This window comes from Engraulis encrasicolus, chromosome 1 (assembly GCF_034702125.1).
Source record: "Engraulis encrasicolus isolate BLACKSEA-1 chromosome 1, IST_EnEncr_1.0, whole genome shotgun sequence".
NCBI classification, from domain to species: Eukaryota; Metazoa; Chordata; class Actinopteri; order Clupeiformes; family Engraulidae; genus Engraulis; species Engraulis encrasicolus.
Window position 1 is genome coordinate 60,190,414 of NC_085857.1, and position 6,780 is coordinate 60,197,193.

General features: G+C 43.4%; 1 long non-coding RNA gene across 1 annotated transcript; it reads right to left on the reverse strand.

Moving 5' to 3' along the window:
* Nucleotides 1-1,410: 1,410 nt before the first annotated feature.
* Nucleotides 1,411-4,810, reverse strand: LOC134456296 (uncharacterized). The gene is made up of 3 exons (XR_010036305.1): nucleotides 4,476-4,810; nucleotides 3,454-3,552; nucleotides 1,411-1,684 (listed from the first exon to the last, which is right to left on the reverse strand). It is a non-coding gene; the product is annotated as an uncharacterized LOC134456296 (long non-coding RNA).
* Between the last annotated feature and the right edge of the window lie 1,970 nt (nucleotides 4,811-6,780).

A 6,780-nucleotide genomic window follows, 5' to 3' on the forward strand; every position in this document is an offset into this window, starting at 1 on the left:
GTTGAACTGGACAAAATAAGCACAATCCTAGGTGAAGACATTTGCCAGTGGAAAACAGATATTTCATGTGACATTGACCTACATGACTTGTGCTTGATGGTGATGGAGGAACACAACTTGACTCACCGCCCTGGAGCTGAAGGAGCCATTAAACTCTACAAAGACCTGAGGCCATTGATAAGGGCACTCCTGGAAGAAGCGGATGACTGATCAAACATATTACTGTTATCATCTGGGTTCATTGTTCCCAATGCTAGACTCTTGCCTTAATCACTACACTGCCTTACTTGCTCTAGGCTACCATCATACAGTCACACAGCATTTTGTGCTACTGAATCACAGGGTCAGGGCTGAAAATGTATAATTGTACATATTATTGTATACCGTATATTAAATGTAGTACTACTGGAGCACAGGACTGGAGAAGAAGTACAACAAGCACTATATAAAAATAAGTTTTGCAGCGAAAATGTCTGGAAATTCAAAATGGCAGACATGGAGCATATCCATCTTTTCAAGAATGAAAAGTGCTCTTTCCCAATCATAATGAATAAGGCTAAGGATAAGCAGGCTTGTTTGTGAAAAAGGTCATTTGTGAAAGGGCAGCATGAATTCTGAAAATGAACTGGAAATGTTACACAGTGCGTCTTTAAATATTAAAGAAAAACTCTACTACTGAAAGGAAAAGTTAAGAAGTAATAAAACAGCCCTGATGCACAATTGCCATCAAGGCAAAGGGATCTCAAACAGTTAACCACTGCCTCCAGGTTAACTTACTCAGATTTGTCTTTTAACTGTCCTTATCAAGTAGTTATTTCATCATATGAAAGTGGAAATGGGCGTAAACACAACTCCAAAAGTTCAGACACTGTATTGTAGTAGCCTACTACTTCCACCTCGTTACTCTGACATCTCTAGTGCCTCATGTTTGCATACTTCAGTGGTTATTCTCAGTACTAAAGTGGCATATACTGGCAAATGTTGATATTCTAGGGTCTATGGGTGCGTTCCAATATGTGACCTTGTGTCCTCCACTTGTGCTTGTGGCCTCGTACCAGGAAGTAATACATTGTAATGACATCAAAAACAACAGCATTATATTTCAATATCTCGCAAAACTCAATTGTAAAGTCATTTTCTCATTTTCAAACAGGATGGTAAATGAAGAATAGTCCGCCAAAAATTGTTTTGGCTAGGCTGACAGCGGGGAAAACGTAATCGTTTTCTCCACAGAGGCGGGGCATCATCAAAACGTGAGGCCACAAGCCCAAGTGGAGGACGCAAGGTCGCATATTGGAAAGCACTGCTGTGTCACCAGGCAAAAATGCCTACTTGGAATTTACCCTAGCAACCTTGAGGAGTTGGGACACACCTCCAATAAGACACACGGGACTACAGAATTAAGGGGTTGAATTTTTTTAATTTAAAATGAGACCACACAATGAGAACACAGCAATCCATGTAAGTAGGGTGAATAACTACCGGTATACACAGCACACTGTAGGTCAATCAACTTGGGCGAGCTGGTTGGAAGGGGCAGGAGAGAACAGCACTAGTCCACAGGTCAGGGGGTGGATGGGAGCCCGATGAGGTCCCCGTCTTTGGGGGAGGGGAAAGCAGCAATAGTCCGATCTGTTAGGTCCCGTCCGGTACCAGCGGGCTGTGCAGCTACATCAAATGTGACCTGAGAGGAGGCATACAGAACACAACACTGTAATCAGGTTAGGCACAAGTATCATTACAAACTTACGCGTGATGACAAACCCACGCCAGGAGAGGGACAAAGCCTGGGCAGCAGCAGAGTAGGGCAGGTACAACGGGCCAGGGCAGGTTGCCGTTCCTAGTTCCAGCATGCATACAGGTAGGGCTCAGGGGTAGTGAAAGAATATGCATTGATGGAGCAACAGAGACAAGCACAGCACTGTTGCAGCAGTTCAGGTGGTTAAAGGGTTAACAGCATGCATAGGGGCAGGGATTGGCACTTGGGGGATAGCAACAATTGCACTGGAAGAGATTGGGGCAGCAACAGCAGCATGGATCAGGTCGGCTCCAGTCACTGTCCAAGTAGTGGTGGGGTCTCCTGGTCAGCTACCCGCATGTGGGTGGGAGACGTGACGCCTTGTTTTTTCGTAACATTGGTTAAAAACCTACAAAACTGTTATTTTCCTTTAAAAAACAAATGTCAATGAAAGAAGATGTGGTACATTATGTTTCATATTAGTCTTAGATGAGAAGAAACATTTTTGTTAAGATTTATGTAAAGGTTTATATGTCAAATTTCCTGCGGTGTGACTGTAACATTAATGAAACAATATATAATAATATATATAAATTAACCAACAACATTTTGAATAATGTATGAAGCATTTGGCATGATTGCATAAATCTTAACTTTAGATTAAGATATGTGAATGTGGAAAAAACTGTACAGTAATATTAACTACAAGTTCAATTTCGTAACACAAATTGCGTCCTGTGGGGTGACATGTGTGTCAATGTTTGTGAATGGGCAGCTGCAAGGCCAACTACAAGGGTCTTAAAGACTGGCTCCTAACCAGTCAGTACCTCAGTTATTGGAAAGTGCTGTAGAAGGTTAAGGTGACTCTTAACCTCTTAATATGTCTTCATATTGCAATCTTTCTGTCACGCAATGCTTAGGTTCATTTTATGGTGTCCTGTGGTGTGACTGTTCTTATAGGAGGAAAAAAAGTTTTTTTTATTAATGAAAACACATATTAAGATAAAACACAATATCATTATCAAGTTAGCATGAGCTCAGATGTCAGTCATGTATACAAAAGGATTAAAATGGCCATAATGCAGTGAATTCCCTGTGGTGTGACTCCATTTTCCTGCGGTGTGACATGCCTATGCTATGTGTTGATGCAGGACACATTTTCCCAAAAATGGCAAAATTAAGGTGAAATTCCACAGACCACTGAGTGCTTTATTTTTTTTCTATTTCTTTCCAATTTTTATCCATCATTTTTTTCAGGAATTTTTTTTTTTTTTTTTGCGTTACGCCCTTAAACGTCAACCACCCATGTATAAACATGGCACACTTAAGGTCAGGGGTGGGTAACCTATGTGTTGAGGACCGTTTGCAGCCCTTGAAGCGTTTTATCCGGCCCCCGATATAATTTTAATGTTATGCATCCTTCACATGAAATATGACATTGTAAAACTGCATTGGCAATACAATCATGTTATATTAAGGGGGCCTAGAGAAGGTGTGGTCTCTTTTAAAGTTTGCTGCCTTCAATATAGACATGAAGTACAGGGGAATATGCTGGTTTGTGTTCATAGTACAGCCCTCTAAGAACTTCTACGGCCCTTGGAGGAATTTGAAGTGGCCCCTCGAATGAAAAAGGTTCCCCACCCCTGATTTAGCTCAAGCAGCACAGCTGATAGGCTAAGGTGGGGAGAGGGAGCATAATAACACTACAGACTCACACGTGAAGACAGACCAACGTTGGGGAGATGTGGTGGCGTTCCGGCAGGAGTGGGTGGGGTACAGTAGGTCGGAGCCGCCTGGTTTCCTGTGGGCTGGGGCTAGAGAAAAAGAGATGGGGAGGTTAGCAAGGTAGTTACGCCAGTGGGGCAAGAGGGGTAAGCACAGCACGGTTGCAGTAGTTCAGGTGACTAGGTTAGTAGCCCATGCAAAGGGAGGGGCCCGGGGGATAGCAGCAGCTCTTGCAATAAGGGGACACAATTTACAGCCATGTTGGGGAACTATAGCAACAGTCATACAGGCAAGGCTCGGGAATAGTAACAGTAGCACATGCAGTGGGCAAGCGCTTCAGAGTTTTAGCAGCTCAGGTGGCTAGGGGAGTAGCAGCATTAATGCAAGCAGGGGTTGGGGGAAGCGATTGGGTGTGTGTGTGCGTATATTGTATTGTAGCCTACATGTCTATATCAGTATGACAGAGTTTGAAAATTGCACATGTGTGAGTGTGTATTGTCTGTGTACTGCACATGCTGTGAATGAATGTGTCAGAGAAAGAATAAGCTTAGTACATTCATGTATGAGTAGGTTAGTGTGTGTGTGTGTGTGTGTGTGTGTGTGTGTGTGTGTGTGTGTGTGTGTGTGTGTGTGTGTATTGCACATTGGAGACTGCACATTGGAGACTGGTCAAACGCAATTTCAAACTGGTTCTGTGCCAACACTGTTACATAGATTTTTGACAATAAAGTAAGCCTACAGTTGACTTGACTTGATAGCAGCACACACAGAAAGGAGTTAACAGGGCGAGCACAGCAGTTCAGGTGGCCATGGGCCAGCAACATTATTATAATGCTGGCAGGTATCGGGGGTAGCGACAGCAACACAACGATGGGTTACCAGGGGCAAGCGAAGGCAAGGAGGCAATTGCAAGCACAATGTTAAGCATACGGTTGCGGTGTAGCGAGCAAGGGCCAACAGAGCATTAGGCAGGCAGTGACAAGGGGGTATATCGCACAAAGTGACACTTTACCTTACCCAAAGGGCAGAAGGGGGGCTCCGTCCACCGTTTCCCGTCCGTGATGGGGTCCTCCACAGCGATTTCACAGTTTACAACTCCTCCAGTTCTTCACTGTTCCCTCTCGGCTATGTTCCTCTCCGGATAGCTGATGCGTTTAAATTGCACGCCTGCCTACCGCTGGAGTGGTTAATTACTAAAGTGGCTCTCATGGCTTTGCTTTACATTGATTAACAAACTGAATTGGCATGCCAGCGTTTACCAAAGACCTGTTGTTTACTTGCACCTCAGGTGTCGCTGTAATATTGTTCCCCTCGGAAACAACGGAAGTGAATGCAGTTCCGCCTGTGACACGACATTATTGTTTTATCGAGATCTCCAATTAATTATACCGTTATCTCGGGATAACGAAGTGAATTAAAAAAGATGATACGAGGCCTTTCTCGGCTTCCGTAATATACGTATATTTGTGCTATTGTAAATAATGGATCAATCAATTTTAAGTATACTATAATCCCTAAAATTTTGAAATGGGTGCATACCTGCTTTTTACATACAATACACCACTGGCTGTGCATTTCATCAAGGTGTAGGCTACAATTCTCCACTTCAGGTTGATATTTTGACAACACTAATGTCCACATGTAGTACGACTGCAGATTTCGTGGTTTTTGTCTTTTTGGTAAGGAAACCATGTTGTTCGCTTTGTTTGTTTTGGTTTCTTTTTTTATTTATTTATTTTTTAAAGAGGGCCGCCAGGGGGAAAATTGTCCCGTTGAGAAAAGTCCTCCCACTCCGACTCTGGTTTCCGTGCAAAGTGTAAAAAAGTAATTGTATGTCAGGCTACTGTCTCTCTTACTTGGAATACTAATGAGATGGGTGGGCAACACGGTCCCCACCCCCCTGTCACTTGCCATGTGCTATGTCTTTGTTTGTGCTGGATGAAGGTGGTGTGTTCTGTCTTCTGTATAGCCACTTACACACTGGGTACTTAACATGTGAATAGAGATAGGTGTGACTTCGGAGGCTACTGCAGGCAGAGAGTGCAGAAAATCCAAAGATTTCTCAAGAGGTCTCAAGGTTTTTAGATGCGTCCAGCATCTCTATAACAGGGTCTGTCTGTCCGTCCGTCCGTCCGTCTGAAACGCTTTCATTAAATTGTTGTCCGTCTGAAACGCTTTCTTTAAATTGTTCCTTCCTGTGGCCACAAGGCGGCAGACTTGCCATTTTGGACCGGAGCGAATGCGTGCAAGCAAACCGGATGCTAACGTTGGCGAAAAGTAGCCTAGCCACAGGCTAACTGACAAACGTGAGGCCAACAACTCAGCTGATCGTGATGTACGCCACAAATACACCAATCGACCTCATATTTAGACACTACAATGTTGATTTCTGCCTTCGATTTTCATCAGTTAAGAAATCTAGCGTCGGATTAACACATTATTAAGGTAGTAAAGCGAGTTGCCGCCATGTTTGTTTTCCAGAATCACCCGGGTAGAGAGCTCACGTGCAGCATTCTGGGTAATTGAGTTTCACGTTATCAATGCAGAAAATGCGTGTTTTTAAAAAAAAATGCAGTGAGTTTAAAAAATCAAACCAACTGCCATTTGGAAGGGCAATGGTGCTTTTCGTTGCGCTCAGAGAGAGTAGTACAGGAGAGAACGCGTCTTTCGTAATTGCTTTGCAGTCGTGTGCATTTGATAAACTCTGGCGTTCACTGCTTTGTGCCTTGACGGTGAAGCTGGTTGTTTGAAAAAAAGTCCATAATTCACCTAAAGGGTCAACCCATAAGCGCATGATTCACCAAACGGTTTTATTTATTTATTATTTGTCGATGTTTAGATTCTTTCCCACATGCACATAATGCTGAAATGGCGTGATACTAAAGGTTGTTAGGCCTAATAAATGTCTGGTAATTTGTAATGTAGCCTACTTCATCTAGGCTATGTGAAATTTCAAATCATAGCCTATGGTTCTTTTCCAAATCCAAGAATGATGATAAGCTTATTAGGCCTATACCCTAAACTGCAAAAAATAAAGCCATGTCTCGCCATTTTGCTGCCTTGCTGCCTGCCACAATATTTGGAGTGTCCATGATGACCAATAAACAAAAAGTACATCCTCGGGGGGCGTTGACAGGCTAGGAGGAGGCCAGGGGGGCGTTTGGGGGGGGGGAATGGCATAGTTGGAACTGGCATAGAGGGACGCATCTGTTGTCTGCCTGTCGGCCTTGTTAATGGTGCTTCTTATATGTTTGAACAACAACAACTCACAGAGTTACAGATGTGTTTTTGGAGAAGTGTGAAATCCGGTCACTGGT